This window comes from Miscanthus floridulus, chromosome 1, assembly GCF_019320115.1.
Source record: "Miscanthus floridulus cultivar M001 chromosome 1, ASM1932011v1, whole genome shotgun sequence".
Classification (NCBI taxonomy): Eukaryota; Viridiplantae; Streptophyta; class Magnoliopsida; order Poales; family Poaceae; genus Miscanthus; species Miscanthus floridulus.
The window spans coordinates 95,751,449-95,771,617 of record NC_089580.1 but is presented as its reverse complement, the minus strand read 5'-3'; the positions used below and the strand labels follow the sequence as shown (position 1 = coordinate 95,771,617).

The following is a 20,169-nucleotide window of genomic DNA, read 5'->3' as shown; positions in this document are numbered from 1 at the left end:
TAGTTTGGGAGTGCTGATCTCACTTGCAAAGGCTTTTTAAATTAAGCGTGGTGCTTAGGTTAAAATGCCTTCCTTAATCAAAGTTAGACATGGGGTTTAGTTTGGTTTTTGAACTAAAACTTATTGTAGTAGATACCGGTTATTTTGTTGGACTAACCCCTGCAGAAAACTCTCAAACTCAAATTGGGGAAGTCCTAAGATAAATTCACACTGGAGATGAAGCAAGGCATATGAATTCCAAAAACTTTGCACAAAGAAGACCTAGCTCATTCTTTTGTTGCAAGTTAACTTAGCCTTGAACCACGCTAGAATGCAGCCAATACATAAAATTTGTTAATAAATAAAATCTATGCTAAAGCAATCCTAAAACCATCCTTTCAATAGCATAGATGAAAACTACAAAAGTTATGGACAACAACCTATAATGCAAATTTATTGTATTCCCTCGGAAATGGGTCCACTAACATTTTGTAGAAAAGAATGAATATAAGTTGTGCTTGTCCATGGTTTGGTATGAACATGTGAACCCAAACTAAACCACCACTTTAGCTATGGAACCAAGAGAAAGACAAGTGCCACGAAAAGGATCTACAATAGAAGCACTCACTCATAGGAAGTGGATGAACAAATCAATGGGCTACAGTAATGTCGAAGGCAATCTAGCATTGAGCCTTTTCGGGACTCAAGCTAGGAGGCTGATGAGAAGCAAGGTGCAACCCACCTCGTATTAGCCAGAATACACCTGCTTCCATCATCTTCAAAAAGACCAGCTCGCACGTCGTCAACAACGACAAGACAATGAGATGCCACTACATCATGGCATACATTCTCGTGCCAACAGACATCATCAATCAATGGTTCACTACTGATTGTGTCTCGTAAGTCTGAGAATGACCATGGTCACACAAAAGACATTTCTAGGTCATTGAAGATGAAGCTTTCACGCAAACACCAATGAAGTTCATTCTTTGATTTTCAAGACGGCTGGCGTATCGCTGACATTGAGCCTTTGGATCATCTTCTCTACCTTGTTGATTAATTTGATTGATTCTTCATCAAGGTTGGAGGTGAAGGAGGAAGATTGATCATCATCACTTGAATCTTCATCATCATCATCATCCTCATCTTCTTCTTCACTTGAGGAGCTTGAGCTTGAGCTTGACTCAACTTTCTTGCCCTTCATCTTTTTCTTCTCACTACAAGTGAGAGCTTTGCCTTTGCTTGATGAAGATGCTTCTCCTTGACCCATCTTACGTGACATTTCAAATGCCACTAGCTTGCCAATGACAATGCCCGAGGTCATGGTGCTCAAGTTCTCCATGTTGTGAAGGATGGTGATGATGCTTGCATATTTCTTTTGTTGTAGAACGAAGATGATCTTCCTTACGATGTCCGCATCATCTAGCTTTAATAGTCCTATTGAATGGAGCTCATTGATAATTAGATTTAATTGAGAATACATATCACGAACAAGCTCATCATCATTCATAGCAAAGGAATCATAATTTTGCTTGGCTAGACAATGTTTTTGCTCACGGACATTACTTATGCCATCATGAAGCTCTTAGAGTTTTAACCAAATTTCATGTGCCATATTTAAGGTGAACACTTGGTTAAACACATCCATGCTAAAGGATTCAAACAAGCAATTCTTAGATCTAGCATTGAAATGCATTTCTTTTTCGTCACTCTTTGTGGGTTTTTCAGGATTCTTGATGGGTTTCATCCCGTCATGAGTGACTCTCCATACACCCAAATCAACCGTCTCAAGGTGTCAAGCCATTCTAGCTTTATAGTATGGGAAGTTAGTGCCGTCAAATTGTGGAGGCCTAGCGGTATTCATCCCAACCACTCTACAATAGCGTCGGCTCAACGATGGTTAAGCCAAAGGTCCAAATATGAGCCAACCGGCTCTGATATCAATTGAAGGGACCGTGACGCCTAAGAGGGGGGTGAATTAGGCAACTTAAAATTCTAACTTTAAACTATGGCCTCTTTTTCAACCTTAGCAAAACCTATGCAAAAGATAAACTATCTAAATGTGCAACTACAGTTTTGCTAGTGTGTTGCTATCTCTACCGCAAATGTAGTAAAGTAATCAATGTAAATGCGGAAGCTAAAGAGCGAGGTAGAGATATGCAAACTCTCGTCGACGACTCCGGTATTTTTACCGAGGTATCGAGAAGCGCGCAAGCTTCCCCCTAGTCCTCGTTGGAGCCCCTCGCATGGAATCCCTCGCAAGGGCCAAGCTCCCGATCGGATAACTCCATGGATAGCCTTGGGTCTTCCCCATGTGCAAGTGGATCTCCGATGTGCCTCTCGGCAAGCCTCTCCCGGATGCTCCCCGCTGTCTTCACTATCAAGCTTCCGGTCAAAACGTCGCGGGCCTTGTTCCCTCCGGTACACGGTGGCGGCCACACCACAAACATGGTTGGTGTGATCTCGCAAGACTTCAAGCCCCTCCGATGTACAACACTTGTGCTCGCAAAGCACGGGGTGGCAAGAGGTATGCAAACCTCACTTAAACACTAGGCAAATACCTAGAGTAAGCGCATAAGCGGTGGTCTAATCAACCTAAGCACTTCGCAAAAGCACTTATGCTAATCACCTAATAAGACACTAAGCACTATGTATGTGGAGATCACTAAAATGGTGTATCAACACCCTTGGTATGTTTCCTCAGCTCCACACTACTCAAATGGCTGGTTGGGGGGGTCTATTTATAAGCCCCACTGAGAAAGTAGCCGTTGGGGTCGAATTCCCGCGAAACTGCTACTGACTGGACGCTGAATCGTCCTGACTGGACGCGTCCGGTCGTCCCGACCGTTGAGCTGGCAATTTACTGATCAGACGCTGGCCAGCGTCCGGTCGCCTGCCACCGGACGCGTCCGGTCACAGATTTGCCGCTCTGGAACCTTACTATAATCGATCGGACGCTGCGTTCCTGCATCCGGTCGGTTGCCGCCAGCGTCCGGTCCTCGCGTCCGGTCGCCTATCTGCCGAGCCACCGGTCTAGCGTCCGGTCCTTGCGTCTAGTCGCATCTGCGAGCTCGTTTCTTCGTGATCTTGCGTACGGCTTGGTTCCTATCTTTATGCTTGGACTTTGCTTTATATCTTGGGTCTTTTCTTGTGCTCCTAAGGTCTTGCTTAAGGTGTTGATCATCGGATCATCACATCGCCTTCGTCTAAGTTACGTCTTGCACCCTATTGAACTACAAAACAAACACTTGCAAATTCATTAGTCCAATTTGGTTGTGTTAGTCATCAAACACCAAAATCCAAAGTAAATGAGCCTAGGGTCTATTTTCCTTACACCCGAGCATTTCTAACTTCGTTCATGTGCATCCATGATATTTATCTTGCGCATACATGCATTAAGTATAGGAATTGGTTGGAACTAATTGTTGCATTATATATCTATTCTGGTCCAGATATCGCACTTGAATCCTAATTAAGTTCAGGAACAGACTAAATGCTTAGCCATGCTTAGTGCGGTAGAAGTCGGGTGATTCCTATCACCTGCGAGCTTTAGGATGAGGTGGATCACGGTTGGCTATATTTGCTATCGTGAAAAAGAATCATGTTAATAATAAATTAAGACCGGGCGGAGTCTTGCGTAGGTTTGGACATAGTGACTCCATCTATGTCGTTTAAGGACCGATACGCTGTACGTCCTTATGTCATGTTGAACGCAGCCTAACATTTAGCTGGTCGGATAACTCATTCCGACCGCGAAGCCTAGTAGCTCGATTCAGGCTGGGGACGCGAGCAGTGGGTCACAATCTGAATGGCAGTAAGGATGTGCGGAGAACCATTGGCGTAAGCCCAAGGGCGGGTTAAGTCACCGAGCACTCATGGCAGAGTGGTTCTCTGATTTTGCGGCACTGATCGGACTCGTAACTCCTGAATTGTACCAAAAGTGACTTGTTTGCAACCCTAACGGGGGAAGCAAGGTTTGTGTTAGGAATACCCCTTCAGCTGGATAGGAATCGATTTGAATTGTCGTCTCTCTCGGATAGTGAGAACTTGACTAAGCAGCGGCAATGTAGATTCAATTAATTTAACGATATGGTTAACTGGATGATGATGATAATGTTGCCACGATTTATACCTGCTATGGTTATTAATGTTTGCATCTTAATAAAATGATTGCTTAGTACAGGTGCTAATATAGATGATAGGTTAAAAGCTAAAAGTCATTGCTAGCTCAGGTTAAGAGTTGATCATTATTACTTATGCTTTTCCGTAAAAAGAAAGTGTTAGTCAGATCAACTAAATTAAGCTATGCATGATCCTTGATGTCTTTTGTTTTGGTTTCCGACGGGTAAGTCTAGCTGAGTACATTCTTTATTCCCTCTTGTTGCAGATGAACTTCTTTATCAGGGCTTCTGTAAGTATTGTCTCCACCTGGCGGGTGACGAAGACTAGATCACGGGCATGATCTCTGTTTATCTTATCCAAATGCTTTTGTGGGTTGTGATCAGCAAGCTGGTACTTGTATTTGAACTCGGGTGTGTGAGTTAAACTATTTGCTTCCGCTACTTTACAAGACTTGTTTTGTAATAACGATGACTCTGAGGTGTTGTAATCTATTTGTAAACCGTCTGTGAAATGTTGTAACATGTGATGTGTTATGTTGAATTACTGTGATCTTGGTTGCATGCAAGTTGGTTTGAAATCATTCATGGTTTTAGTTGATTACCGGGTTTATATGGGCTCAAGTGCGAGAATTTGATTGTTTCGGCAATTGTTTTTGCACTTGTGCTCTTATAAATTAGTCGGTTCTGTGACATACTGTCGGCACGTACTTCTAGTATTATTATGTTATGTAATGTGGCATAGTATTAAACTTTTCATTATGTGGTTGTTTTATTATTTATGGTCTTAATATTCCGTTTAATGATACGGACGTATTGAAATGTGAACACGTGCTGCAAATAAAACATAACGACGTACGACATTATTTAATTCAACACACGAAACAAATGAAATGGCATGTGAGAACATGTATCGAACCTAGGTACAGAGTTTCCTTCGACTAAACCTAACATGCCTTAGGTAATTAAACCAAACAACAAGCACATAGATGTGGCATGTGAATAACATAAAGTCGTCCTAGTAGTGTGGCCACATAGCAAATTATGTTGCACCTTCTCCATAGTAGCCTTCCGTTGTTGTTGTTGGTGGTGGGGGTGACGGGGGAGGTCCCTTGTTCTTGTGGTTAGGGCAGATGCAATATGAATCATTGCAGAGTGCCTCCTGTGAATCGACACCATTGTTGTTGTCGTCCTGTCCGTCGTTCTTGTAACCGCTGCTAACTTCCCTTTCTAGATCGAAGATACGGTCCTACAGGTAGTAGATGTACTCCGCATGAGGATAAATAGGTCGAGGATCGACCCATCTACTGAACCCACAGTTGTCTTCGACCAAAGAAGACTACAATAAGTATGTCGTGTAAATTATATACAAGAGAACATATTGAAGAAACTAGTAGTAATAACAATTACACATGCTCGTGGGTATTTGAAGAAAACGATGACCTCCATCTATTCCCTCGGTGAATATCTGCACTAGGCAGTCCTCACCATGCATGCATTTTGACCACTCTTCTTTTTCATTCATCGTATCCTCTCAGTGGTGCCTCTTTGATGAAATCGGCGCGGCGCGGGCGGCGGCGGCGACGCGGAGCTCGGCTATGCTAGGGCGAGAGAGGAAGCGGAAGAGAGGCGCGGGCCATAGGTATTAAAGGCTCGGCGCCAATCACGGCGCCAATCACTATGGCGCCGAGCTCATCGTGCCCAGAAGCTCGGCGCTAGAGACGCTGGCACCGAGACGTGTTAGCTCGGCGCCAGCACCAATGGCGTCGAGCTAAGGGTTCATTTTCTGAATTCTTTCCGCCAGAAGTCTATTTGTGAGAAACTTAAAAAAAAGGTTCAAAATATAAAAAATTTGGGCATTAGGTTCCTCACCATGCCGTGCGCTCAAACCACCCCCCCCCCCCCCCCCCCCCCCCCCCCCCCCCCACACACACACACACACACACACGTGCCGACATAATTCCACGCCGCCCCCACCACGCGGACGCGGGGGCGACCATTATTCCTCTTCGCACCGCCCGCAGCCCCTGTACCCACGCATTCGCATCCTTCCCCACCCCCACTTCTCACTGGTTCCACTCTCGCTCTCCCAGCCGCAGAGCCGCTCGTGTCGGTGCCGAAGGGCGAAGGCAAAAGGCAATGGCACCCCTCCGCGCGTCCCTCCTCCTCGCCGCGGCGCTGTGTGCGCTCGCGCTGCTCGCGGCGGCGCCGGCCTCCGCGTCGCGCGACCTCCGCCCGCCCCGGGCGGGCTTCGTCGTGCGCGGCCGCGTCTGGTGCGACAACTGCCGCGCGGGCTTCGAGACCCCCGCATCCACCTACATTGCCGGTGCGACGCCTCATAATCCCCTCCCTCTCGTATGACTTGCATTTGCTACTGATGTGCTTTCTTAAATTCGGATAAACTTATTTCCCCCTTCAACCATCTGGATCTGGCCGTGCACATACTGGTTGGTTGCTTTATGAGAGTGTTGTTTGGATGCGCTCCACTGCTATGGGCGTGTGAGGATGGCGTTGAGCCTCTTGCGTCCTTAATAAACTACAAAGTCGGCTGCATGTTAGTGTTGGTTTGTGCAGAAGGTTAGCTTTCTGCTAGCGCCCGTCCTCCTCGTCCATGACAACGGTGCACGTGTAACTTGTTCGATTCCACAGATTTGCTCTAGTTAGATCCACTTGTGATTTCTTTTTTTTTTCTCATTTTGACGGATATCTCGTTCTGATTCGAAATGTCTAGTTGGTCTAGGGGATCTAGCAGATGTGCGCTTAGTACATGCTAGCTAAATGGACATGAGTGTGCAATGTATGGATCCATATGCTTCAAATCTTTCGTTGGTCATGAATAGGCAAGCGAGATCTAGGGTGGGCTATCTCCAACAGGAGACTCATGAGGAAACCCAAACCCAAAATAGGTTTCCAACACAATACCTATAGCCTTCAACAGAGTACCTATATGGAAGACCCATTTTTGGAGTCATGAGAGATATAACCCAAATCTAAGGATCCTCTCTCCTCGAGACCCATTTGCAGAAAGGGTTCTCTTTTGGATTTTGTTGTTGGAGAAGATCAAAAATAGGTATTGAACCATTTGCCTGTAGCGCTACCCAAACGTGAAATGGGTCTTGTATTTTGGGTAACGGTTGTTGGAGACAGTAGGTGCTCTGACCATTGTTCTCGGACCGTGGATTTCTTGGCCGGGACATCGAATAGTGTATGGTTCAGTGTACTCAGTACTCAGTAGTACATTGTTGGACATTGGGGTCTGGATCAGGCCATATTCCTCATGCTTGATGTGCTGCCAATTAATGAATCAGAACCATGAGTCATCTTTAGATCTCTGCACTCGGAAATAGATTAATTATATATCATAGATGGACCAAACATGTTTCTATGGAATGCATGTTTATCTGGTTGTCTAGGCTCTAGGGAGGCAGTCATCACAGAACATGAATAAAAAAATTATAAATACTCAATCTTTGTTGTTCAAACTGTGAAGTTATTGATGTCAAATCGGACAATATTGAAATGGTGTTGACTATCCCAGACTGACATCCATACATCGGACGATATAAAAATGATGTTGACTATCCCAGACTGACATCCATACGAAGACTGGTGTTATATTTGTAGCTGGAGAAGTTTTTCTGAATTTGAGTGAATACGTTAGTTTGCCCCAGGAAGTGCCAAAGTGGTATGTGGCTTAACCTGTATAACTGCTGTCATTCTGGAAGGAGATAATTGCTATCTTTTTGTTGTATTTATACCAGGGAATATGCCACTTTATTCTTTTTGAAGGACAGTTACTTTTGTCTTTCAACAGAACTATACAGTAACATAGCATGAAATTCAATTGCTCTGTATTTTCTGAACTGCAGCTGCGCATGATTCATCTTGCCTGTGTACTGCAAAACAGAGAAATGGAATTAGTGGTCTTCAAGACCATAGGATCTTTTAAATTAGGTGCAACTACAAAACAGTTTTGAGAAGCAATAACTGGCCAAAAGTAAAGTGAAAACAGTACATCCAATTGAAATAAATACCTCTTATGATTCCATTCAATTTCTAAGAAACCATTGCCCTCCTTATAGACTTGCGCAAAAGAACCCTTTCCCTCTTTAGCTGTAAGTTGCATATAATCATGCTACTGGAACGTGCATTTACTTATTCTCATTCAAAGGGCAACTATAATTGATAACCATTGGTCAGGGACACGCAGCCTCGACCTGCAGGGGGGATGACAGCCCCAAGTGGCACTGTTGCCCATGTGAGAACGGCCATGATCGGGGCTGGACCTTAGACTTGTGCTTTGGTGTCGGATAGACAAGGAGATTTTTTTAACCCCAGCCTGAAATTTACTCCCACAGGGAGTTGAACCGAAGACCTGAGTAGTGCTACTAGAGCCACCTAGCCAACTCAGCTAGAGCCCTTTCGCTTTTCCAGTATCAGTAAGAAATGAAAAAAGTATTGTTTAGAGGCATATAGGTTACAATATGTGGCTTCAGAAAGTTTTCAGGTTATTTATATCATGGAGCAAATTTAGTAAGATGGGCCAGGCCTCGCAAAACCTGGCCATTATTAGAATATTATATTGTTAGCAAACAGGGCAATACCTGGCAGGCATGGTATGCATGTTTCATCTATAATGTTGTACTATCAATGTAACATGACTTCATGACATGCATTGAAGACTAAAAGAAGCAGCAGCATTCCTGGAAATGGAATAGACTCGTGATGCAAAAAAATGTTATTTTGTTTTATGGCTAACTGTCATATTGCTTGGTTCACAATACCTTTTGGTTTTGTTGGGACTTGGGAGCATGATTATTAATGCGGTATGGCAAGGCGTGCTGACCCACCCTCTTTCAGATGCCTAGGCAAATAAGGTGTGGTGAGGCGACGCCATACACATACTCTCACGTACAATAGAGCAGAACAAACGTACATTGATACATAGCTTTCTCCTGCCAATTCTAGAGCCGATGCACAAACAGTCACCACCCACTAGCCTCATGCCCAATGCAACTATCCAAGCACAAGCAGCATACCACATCACAGGAGTATATCCAAGTCCAAGATCCAAGCAAGCATGAGAAATATAGTTCAGACTTCTGAACAGAGGAAGGGAGTGGAAGAGCAGAGGAGGGGTGAAGCTGAGGTACCTGTGAGCCGACGTGAAGAGTTCTGGGCTGCTGGCAGGAAAACGAGCAGATGAAAGAGACGGTGAGCCCATGTAGAAATGGAAGCAGGCATGAATTGATGGGGCAGAGGTCGGAGGCGTGCATCAGCAAGCAGAGGTTTGATGTCAGAGGCATGAGTTGATAAAGTGGAGGTCAGAGGTGAAATCAGTGGAGTCTGCAGAGCACAGAGGTGGGACCTGAAGTAAATATATAGGGTGGGGGGGGGGGGGGTGCAATTTATCAATTAAATTCTTATGTACATGGGTGGTGGACAAAATAATCTTAGTACTTATAATTAAGTCACAGTATACAAAATACAATCGACAACAAAATAGCTGACCATAAAAAATTCTCTAAAAAAAGCAACATAAAATCTCGATTGACAACAAAATATTACTCAATCAGCTACTTCTAGTACGCATGCTATGTAGATTTTATAGGTTGACAGTCAGAAAGGCAAAAAGATAGAAGAATCAACAAGACGCAGAGCAACAGAAGCAAAGAAAACAGGCTAACGGAGTAACGGCTGAGCGGTGGGAGTACCATTATACATACGATTGCTGTGTGTGTGTGGGGGGCAGGGGGCATGGCCGGTCTGGCCCCCGGCCGGTCACTGCTACTGCTAGCGGTGACTCGCAAACACAGAGCGCAGGGATATGCAGTGGAGTAGCAGAGACTTGTGGGCTTCAGAAAATCAGAGGCAGCGGGGGTGGGGGGGCATGGTCCATTATGGCCCCCACGTAGCTCCACCAGTGGTGGAGTAGCAGCAAGAGCTGCGAATCCGTGGAGCAGAAGGGGCGGGAGCAGCCGCGGATCAGCGGGCGGAGGTTGGATGTTAGAGGCACAAGTTGACAGAGCGGAGGTCGGAAGCGAAATCAGTGGAGGCTGTGGAGCAGCTGCAGCAGCTGTGAATCATAGAACGGAAGGGGCCAGAGCCGCTGGATGGAGGTGGGCAGGCGCTCTTCCCCTCTCTTCTCTCTTTCCCTCCGCCTCTCTCAATTGGTGAGTTGCTATGGGGCACATTCTCATGGGGAGGTATAGGCGCACAATTTCCCCCTGTGCGCGAAGCTCCCTGCGAGCGCATTGCGTCGCACATCCCTGTGTGTGCCTTTTCACACATGTGGCATCCGTAGATGCCTTGGTGATAAATTTCCATGTGAGGCTACACCATACACACGCATGGAGGTTGTGGCAGATATGGTGCTTCGATTGGAAAAGCAGCCAGAAGACTAGGTGACGCCTAGGCAGGCATGGCTGGGAGCAACAAATTGAGAAAGAAAACTAGAGCCGAGATCTCCAAGTAGGATCGGTGTCCATCTGACAGATAATATTGAAATGAGCTAAAAAATTCGAAAAAGCAACTACTTTATTTTATATGTAATTAAAAGTTTGTGAGCAACATTTAGCTGCCATTCACCTTTTTTGTTTCCTAAACATCTGTACTGCTTGGTTTTATTTTCATTAAAATTTCAGTAGGGGCTTACACCCCTCCTGTTCCATCAAAAAAACATTTAGCTGCCATTTACTAGTCATCTATTTGTTTCTTTGCCGACTGTTAGTGATATGGCATTCTTCTATTTCTTTCTTTGCGACTGTTAGTGATATGGCATTCTTTGTTATTACAGGAGCTAAGGTGAGAGTCGACTGCAAATCGAAAACCACTGGGGCAAAGACATGCAGCTTCGAGGGACATACAGACCGCACTGGCACCTACAACAGTCCTTGTCGCTGATGAGCATGAGCATGAGCTCTGCGAGTCTGTCCTTGTGAGCAGCCCGGACAAGGGGTGTGCCAATGTTGTGGCTGGTCGTGAGAGGGCCCCTGTCTTCCTCACCAGCAACAATGGGGTTGCATCCAACGTTCGTTTGGCAAATGCTCTGGGGTTCCAGAAGGACGTTGCCCTTCCTAGATGCGCACAGATCCTCAAGATGTACCAGGATGAGGATGACCGTGTGTAATTACGCCTGAGTTTAAATGTACTCGGCGAGTTACATATTTATGTGGTGTCTGAAATGTTCTAGAACCTCTATATATATTACTAGAGCAACGATATTGTCGCTTCTTAAGTCTTATATCTTGGCACTAAAGTGTGTGCATGACTGCATGTTTACTGTGGATGTTATAAAAATGGCGTACTCAGTGTAGAGAGCTTTCGTTCTGTGCGGGGTCTGGGGAAGGGTGTCAGTGGCAAGTCTTACCCTCATCTGTGCAATGCGAGAAGACCACGACTCGAACTCGGGACCATTCTGGTCATAGACGGTAAGACTATGGATGTTATGAGCTAATAAATATGTCTGGCTAATGTGATGCGGTTACAAATATAGTCTGGTATGGCTGGGGTTATGACTGTATAGTTTTGATGATCCTTGAGAACACATGATAATATTGCAGGCGCTTTTAGCTATACAAGTTTTTTTTTATTCGTAATATGATAAATACAACATAAGGATGTACAATTCATATAAAAGACAGTCAAAGCTACAACAGAAAAAAAAATAAAGAACAGTAAGACTATTATGGTCTGTTTGGATTCATTCATTTTGGTTGAATTGCAATCTACTATATGGATCTAGCTATTTGGTTTGGAATTTGATATTCTAGCACTTTTCAAAGTTTAGATACCTGGCTTGTGTCTATTAGAATTCTTAATCGTGATTAGCCCATTACGATCAATAGTGTAAAGACATGAACACACTAATTCACAGGTTAATTAGCACATATCTCAATTAGCAGAATATCGTTAGGGTTGATGCCTCCTGGGAGATGGATCACCAGTTACAGATGAACGGTGGTGGCGATGGTCTTCAAGGCCACTACCCGAGCTGACTGGATCGGGAGGTTAGGAGAGGTTACGAGTGCCTTCACTTGATCACCTAATGACATCTCGTGAAGTCTCCTCTTATAGCTCTGGGTAGCCTGGGACCAGGCCTAGTTGTTAGTTAGACGCCCACCGATCATGGGCATTGTATGGCTGTGAAGCCCCATAAGACATTGGTCTATTGACCAAGCCAGAGATCAATTTCTAACATTCTCTCCTTGATCGAATGGCTTAATACATAGTCCAGTCTTAACATCATTAGGTCCACTCTCTGGTAGAAAAGCATATAGAGGTAATATGTTACAACGGTCTGTAAACGCCACTATAACCTTAATACCTACAATATATGTCAATCCACTTTGATAGGATAATCACTTATACATAATGGGAGATGGTCCCTTTACTTATGGTCCAGTTGTGCAGTTTGTTTATATAAATGTGCACATAGAGAGGAGAAACAAACTTGTTTCCAGAATCAAGATTTGAGATCTCAATTTTGTCCCTTAATAATAGGTTGCCAATTATCATTATGTCCGGCAAGATATGAGGGCAAGCCTAAAGTAGGGAATAATCAAACTAAATATATGCTCCACGCATGACACATAATACTCATATGGAGCATATAAGCATAAACATTAGAACATAATTCATTAAACATAACCTTAGACATTATGGCCCCGTTCGCTTCGCTGAAAAAACAAGCAGAAACACTGTTCCGGCTGATTTGTTGTGAGAGAAAAACACTGTTCCGGCTGAAAAAATAAGCTTGAAAAAGACGGATTATAAGAGAAGCAGAAGCGAACAGGGCATGATATCTGATTCTGGAATTCATCTTTCACAATGTCTCGGGTTTGGCAATACCACTTGACATGTTAGCTCGAATAAAATTGCACTCATTATGTAATCAATTTTGGGATAAATCATAAATTCCTTAGTCTTAAATCATAATTCCTTACATGAATCAACAACATGTCACAACTCAGTATACATAATTAATGGTGCCTTGAGAAAACTATTGGAGCCATTCCACATATGGCTCCCCCAGCAAGGGTGAAGATTTAAACTTTATGTGGATTTCATAATATCACCATACCTTGCATAAATTAATTTCTCAGTGCACTTTTATGTGAACAGGTGATCCATTAGTGTCATGCATATCAACGATTTTCAGGGGTCCAGTCCTGAAAAATGTCTGCCAAATATCCCTTTTGCAAAAGATCAAGGGCTCATACTGACTTAAGCATACTTAATGCTTATGAAAGCAGCAAGCGTGAATAAAAACAATCGCCCTTAGTCATGACAGAGTAAGTATTTCCATTAAAACTTAAGTACTCCATCAAAGTATAACTTTTGAGATAAACATAATTCTCATTTTGGACCAATCTTGGTGAATCATAATGTCCAGAATCATGAGAGACATCACCAAGATAATTTGAATGCCTAGGCGAGAAAATAAATCCTAGGTCTTAAATACAATATCCTTATTACTTAATGAGATTTTGTCCACTTTCTTACTCAACTTATGTACCTCTTGTGTAGACACTCATAGCTTTAGAAATATTGAGAAATAAGTGCCACCATTGTCAACATAGTCAATTCCTTACTTTATGAAAAGCCTCTATCACAAGCATTTGCTCCAGTTTCATTATTTCTCTTTGGAGTAACACTTTTATTATGTGAACCCATGATAGCTCACTGTTTTGACTCCATCGGGAAAACAAACATCATTATAGGCTAATTCATTAGTCAGAACCGAGTATGAGACTTTTATCTATCATAGAGAATTGTATGTGTGTGGAGCACAGTGCCAATGTATTAATTAAATATTGGAAGCTGATAAGCCCACTCAATTCAGCTATGTGGTACACTTTGATCAATTATAGTGGTAGTGGTACCCCTTAATCTAGATGGAGATTAAAGAAAATAATAAGATCTTAAGCTTAGTGTTGACATCCATCATAACATAATATAGTTGATAGTAATTTTATATGAAGCCAACTTAGATCTCCATCTAGAAACAGTCAGGCTAAAAAGACATAAGATAGACCAGATGTTTGAATAATAGAGTAAATAACTAAAACTTTGTTCATAGGGACATTACCTCTCATAATGAAGCATACATTCAATTTTCTCAACTGAGACATTATTAAGCATCTCTTTCACTAATGAACCTCTCATAGTGAAGCGTACGTTCAATTTTCTCAATGAGACATTATTAAGCAGCTCTTTCCACTAATGAGACATTCATCTCTTTCACTAATGAGATATTCATTGAAGCATCTCCTTTTTTGAATGGGACGTTCAATACTCCCCCTCGAAATGTGGCAAAACGTTTGTCGGTGTTTCGGATCACTGGCTAGTAAATTTCTAGTTTGCGCGTCTGGCCCCGGATGGTGTGCTCGGAGGACACAAGGATTATACTGGTTTAGGTAGAACGTCTCTACGTCTAGTCTGCCGTTGCTCGTGTTACTGGCACTTGTCTGTAGTAGGGGTTACATATGGGCGAGAGAGGGAGCGGATCCCAGGTCTCTGGTGGAAGGATTGAAAAGTGTTGAGAGTTTGTTCAGCTACTCAGCCGTGTGCTCGTGCCTCTCTCCCTCCTTGGGGCATCATGCTTCCCCTTTTATAGGTGAAGAGAAAGGCGCAGGTTATAGAGAGAGAAAGAGAGAGAAAAGAGGGAAAAGCGAGGGAGAAGAAGGCCTCCAGGGCAGCGACGTCCTTCATCTCCTTTATGCGGGTTCCGCTAGGTTCTGTAGATGATGATGGGGACTGGCTCCATATCATGGCCCTGTTCACCACTAGCGCTATACGCAGGTGTCGTCAGCCGGTCGCGGCGCTCAACTCCGTTTCGGCGAGCGACGTGGTCAACAGGTACTCCTGTCAGAAGTCATACGGGGATTAGGCAGCATAGCGCTGGCACGCCCAAGACTGTTGGCGACATGAGCCCCCAGCTATGGTCCGTCGTGGCCATGGGTCACGTTGAGACGTGCCCGCTTCCCTCCTGGTGTCAGAATTTTGACACTAGGGTCATACTCTTAGACCCATAGTGGTTGGAGGCGGTATGGATCCTCGTCGGACGAGATGAAACCCGCGCTCGAGGGATCTGGTGAGACGGAACCCACGCCCGAGGGTTCTGGCGAGACGGAGCCAACGCCCGAGCGGTTTGGTGAGACGAAGCCTACGCCCGAGGGGTCTGGTGAGACGAAGCCTACGCCCTCAGGGTCGGGCGAGACAGAGCCCACGCCCGAGGGGTTGGGCGAGACAGAGCCCGTGCCCAAGGGGTCGAGCATGACGGGGCCCGCGCCCTCGGGGTCGGGCGAGACCTTAAATACGTCTTGGACCATCCTAGCGAATTAACATTCGTAGCTGTTAACTTCCTTCATCCAGGTATCCCTAATATCGATACCGACAACGTCAGTTCCACAATTCGATGAACTTTCATTAAAGAAAAGACTATAAAGCTATAGTCATGTTTAATGTTTCTAAAATAGTAAGGGAGAAGCAAATAAAATATTTCTCCATATAATAGGAACAATGATTGCGTCATTGGAATAGAGTAATCATAGCTTAAATTTATCCTCATTTCCATGTGCAACTCTAAGACTTCACTTAACTCTTCCTTAAATGTCACTTAACTCTTCCTTAAATGTGAGATTACACAGGTAGCATACGTAATTCTTTATCTTGTTCTTTTGCTAACCTTCTTTATAAATGCACACTTCCTTTTAGCTCAATCAGAGTTCACCTCATCTCTCGTGTTCATTATGGTCGATTACATAATGAAGCAAACTCAAAAGCTTGTACAACTATATGTCTAAACTCTTTAAGTTTTGAGCATTCTTATGATCGATGTAACATCGTAGGATTAGAGAAACATTTCTAATTGTTTCCCCACCATTATTATAAACTTAATGTTGTTGATCCAAAGGATTGCTCCCCAAGACCCTAACACATATGAATATACATGATCGTAAGAGACATTTATTTAGATTGCTCCAATCGGGCATTTGACAAAAGAGAAATTTCATGAACTCTCAACAATGTCCTAATTATCAAAAGATAAGCCTTTCAGAAGGGAGCTCATAATCATGTGCATATACTCACAATATAAGGAAATAACATTATAGTATTAATTATACTCTTTCTTATATGGGTACATGAAAATAGACGAAACATTAATGCCTGAATTTATAACATAAACATATAAGGATACATAATAAGGATAATATAGATACTTTAAACTGTGCATTGTCTACCATGATGCCAATCCTAAGCTGATCAGATTAGCAACATGTGAAAAGACATAATTTAATCGTTCACATCACCATGACAAAGAAAGGTCAGACCCTCACAATAATGCCATTGTCAAAAGGCTCAAAGAGGGTATTAGCTTCATTAATGTAGATTGCTAATGGGTATACGAAATAATTATGACCAAAGCAATAACATAGTTCTTAAGGAAGCAATTATACTTAAGGCATATAGATACGATCAGCGTTGGCTAGAAGATATCCATGTGCCACATTTAACAATCCCATAATGACACTAAATCTCTAAGCAAGATTTCTCGTTGGTTCCATCTTGAATAGAAACAACTTAATCACTTGGGATACATAAGCACAGTAGGTGATGTAATAAACATTAGAGGCACATGAACATAGTCAGCGTTGGCCAGAAAATATCCATGCATCACATCATTATTGCTAAACATCATTATGTCTCCAACTAAGACTTCTCGTTGGTTCCATCCTAATTAGAGCTGACTAAATTACTTGGAAAGGACATAAGGATGACACATGATTATAACAGTGCAACTTAGGTATCAACATGTGAAATCATCCCAAGAACAACATTATTCCTCTAACCAAAATTTCCCGTTGGTTCCATTTTGATTAGAGATGACAAAATCATAACATAATCATAATGCTAGAGACAAGGTGACTCAATAAATTAGCTAATTTGAGTATCAATGCCACATGGTTATAAACAACGTTGGTCAGTAAACAACCATGAGACATTAATCATAATCTCAAAGCTCACAAGTCTCCAAGCTAATGGTACATCAACCAGAGGCGAACTTATGCCATGAGCAGATAAATCATCAGTTACATAAATGCGGAAGCGTTAACTTAGCGTCATATAATTAAGAGGCAACAAATAAATGCCAAAATGACTTATTAAAAATAATGCTTTCTTAATCATCATGTTAGCTTATCTCTTAAATGCACATAAAATAATCAGGGCTCAATTAAGAAATATTCGTAAGCCAGCCTTCACATTACACCCTTAATTCATTAACGAGCAATATGCTTGGCTTAGGGATACACTTAATTCATTAACGGGCAATGAATTTTGATGATCCATAGTTATAATCCCGTAGGTCAGAATACAACCATGAACCATCATCATTATCTTAGTGCCCGAAATAATTGTAGTCCCAAGTCAAAATTTCCCGTTGGTTCTATTTTGACCGGAGACAACATAATCATAATGAGCCAATCAATGATCAATGACAAAACTGTGCATTCTTTCTTAACAGATAATGGCTACATCATTAAACATTATTTATGGGCAATAAACTTATTTTAATGAGGCATGTAACATTAATGAATTAGCATGCAACAAAGATTAAATCCCATAACTTTAGTAACCAGTCCATAATGCCAATGATGAAGCATTTGTCAAGACACACTTAGTCACATAATTGATCTTATGGTTCTCCAATTAAATTTTCTTTATATTAATTGGAGAATCTCATTAAATTTGGTGTGAGTGGATGCTACGTGGCGAGGCAGCGATCAACGTTGAGAGGGCCATCGCCGGGATCCAGGATGTGGCCAGCAGATCTCCGGTGTTACCGGCGGGGTTGCGACCCACCAGAAAATTAATGAGGAGGCGCCTTACGTTGGCTCCGGTGACCATGCACGCTCTGAGGAGATTACAAGCGCAGGATGAAGAAGTAACCGAGAAGGAGGAAGAAAATCGACGCGCGGAGGGATGTGAAGCCCTCTCACGAGCCGTGGCCATGGCTGTGGAGTTAAGCCATCGTCCACATCCAGTGCATGGAGACCGAATTAAGTCCAAGTTCTGGGCGACAGCCGACGAGTCAGATCAAGACGATGGCCCAGATCCATCGACGCCGGAGTTCATCCAGGAGGCTATTGATGCGGGTTTCACGTGTGATCAACTAGCCAAGGCGGAATACGTTCTTCATTCAGGTAAAACTCCATCATCCAATGATCTCCGTCTTCCAAAAACAATTATTGCCGGGATGCTACACGGGAAATTCGTTGGGGAAGCATGGCAAGGTCCATTGCCGGAACCTAGAGTTTCACCGCCAAGAACACTTGGGGATCTTATTGAGAAGGCTATTCAGTGGGATATCAGTCTTCGTGGTGGATAGAGGTCGATACGATCTCCGAGGCCACCTTCGGGATCGGTTCCGGCGAAGCCAGAAAAATTTTCAAATTCTTTTGAATCCCCAGAAGAAACTCCCGATCCTATTTTTCCACCTCTACCATGAAGTGCAACCAAGGTCGCTGCTACGGTGTTTCCAGCCAAGGCTGAGTGCGCCCCGCCTCGTGTGGGGAAGGAAGCAGATCAGTGGGGTAATGGGCTTGATGATCAAGTTTTAATTGGGCCTGGCAAATTTTTTCGACCGACCAAAGGTCTGTGCGCTCTCTTCAGCTGTACAGGAACCAAACACGTAGCAAAGGTCGCGAAGAAAAAGGAGATAGCGCCACCACGAAGCACCAAACCCTCATACGCCGAAGTCGTGCATGAGGGAGAAAATGGCAGAGTTTGGGGTGCTAATGGAGGTGATTTTGGTGGTCGAGGAAGAGGACGAGGAGCAGGTTACAATCTAGGCTTTCAACCCAGCTTCGATCCGGGGTTGGCGGGACGAGGTCGAGGACGCAACCAGCCCTACCCGCGTGGTCGCAACCGCGGGTACGGTGGCCATGGCGGCTATGGGAATCATAATCTCGTCTTCCATGGCCATGGCCGTGGAGGTGGTCGATTCGGAGAGGGCTATGGCGTGCACTGTGGCCGTGGAATTTGGAACCCTAGACGACAGGGTTATGGACCTAATCACGGAGGTTCCAGCAGATCGGGGAGCCATCCGGGGCCTACCATGGCTTCCATGCCAGGGCAGCAGGAGCTGCTGTTGGTGCGGGTCATCATCCGACTGGAGGGGCCCCTGGTGGACAGCTGCAGCCGACCGGGGTCATGCCTGGTGGCCAGTCGCAGTCGACTGGGGTCGTGTCTGGTGGACAGCCAGTGATGACTGGAGCTGCAGTGGGAGGGCAAGTGGCCTTCCAACCAGGTGGCACGACTACGGCTGCCCATACACAGCAAATGGTTAGAGCGATAGGGGATGGCCAGCCGCAGCCGGCCGGCGCAGCAGCCGGTGGCCAGCCACAGCTGGCCGGAGCACCAATAGGCAGCCAACCAATGCCGGCTGGTGCAGGAGCTGGCGGCCATCCTCGACCAGCAGGTGCTGCAGCTGGTGGTCACCCTGGTTAGGCGAATGGGGAGCTAGCTAGAGTCCAGGGGGGTGAGGCGCATGGACCTGTGCCTAACCCCGTGATGCAGATCAACGTACAAACTACAACGGGCAAGGCAACGTCGTCTACAATTGACAATCAGCTGGTGAACACTGTCCCACCAATTTTAAATCCTGCTCATGCAATGCTAGATGTGCCAGAGTCATCTCATAAAGGAGGGAACCATAAAAGCAAGGGTAAACCTTATTGTTATCGTTGCCATACTAAAGGTCATACAATGTCCGTTTGTACCACGGTGCTTTGTTGCGATTTATGTTTTGGTGATCATGTCAAGAAAGTTTGTCCAAATTTGAAAAATCTAAACTCTACTGCTATACCTTGCGGTTATGCAGTAGAAGGTTTGGGCTTCTATTTTATACCTGTGGCAGAAAATCCAAAATTAACTTCAGAGGATAAATCAGCTATGGTACGTGTTTTGGAAGGTTCTCTTACTGCTGATCAATTAGCAGTGGAACTGGACAAACTACTACCTGGAAATAGTTGGGTGATTTCTGAAAAGGATACTAATGCCTTTATCA

General features: G+C 44.1%; 1 pseudogene; it reads left to right on the top strand.

Annotated features, from left to right (window-relative positions):
• The first annotated feature begins 6,114 nt into the window (after window positions 1-6,114).
• Window positions 6,115-11,340, top strand: LOC136538006 (pollen-specific protein C13-like; annotated as a pseudogene).
• The last annotated feature ends 8,829 nt before the right edge of the window (window positions 11,341-20,169 follow it).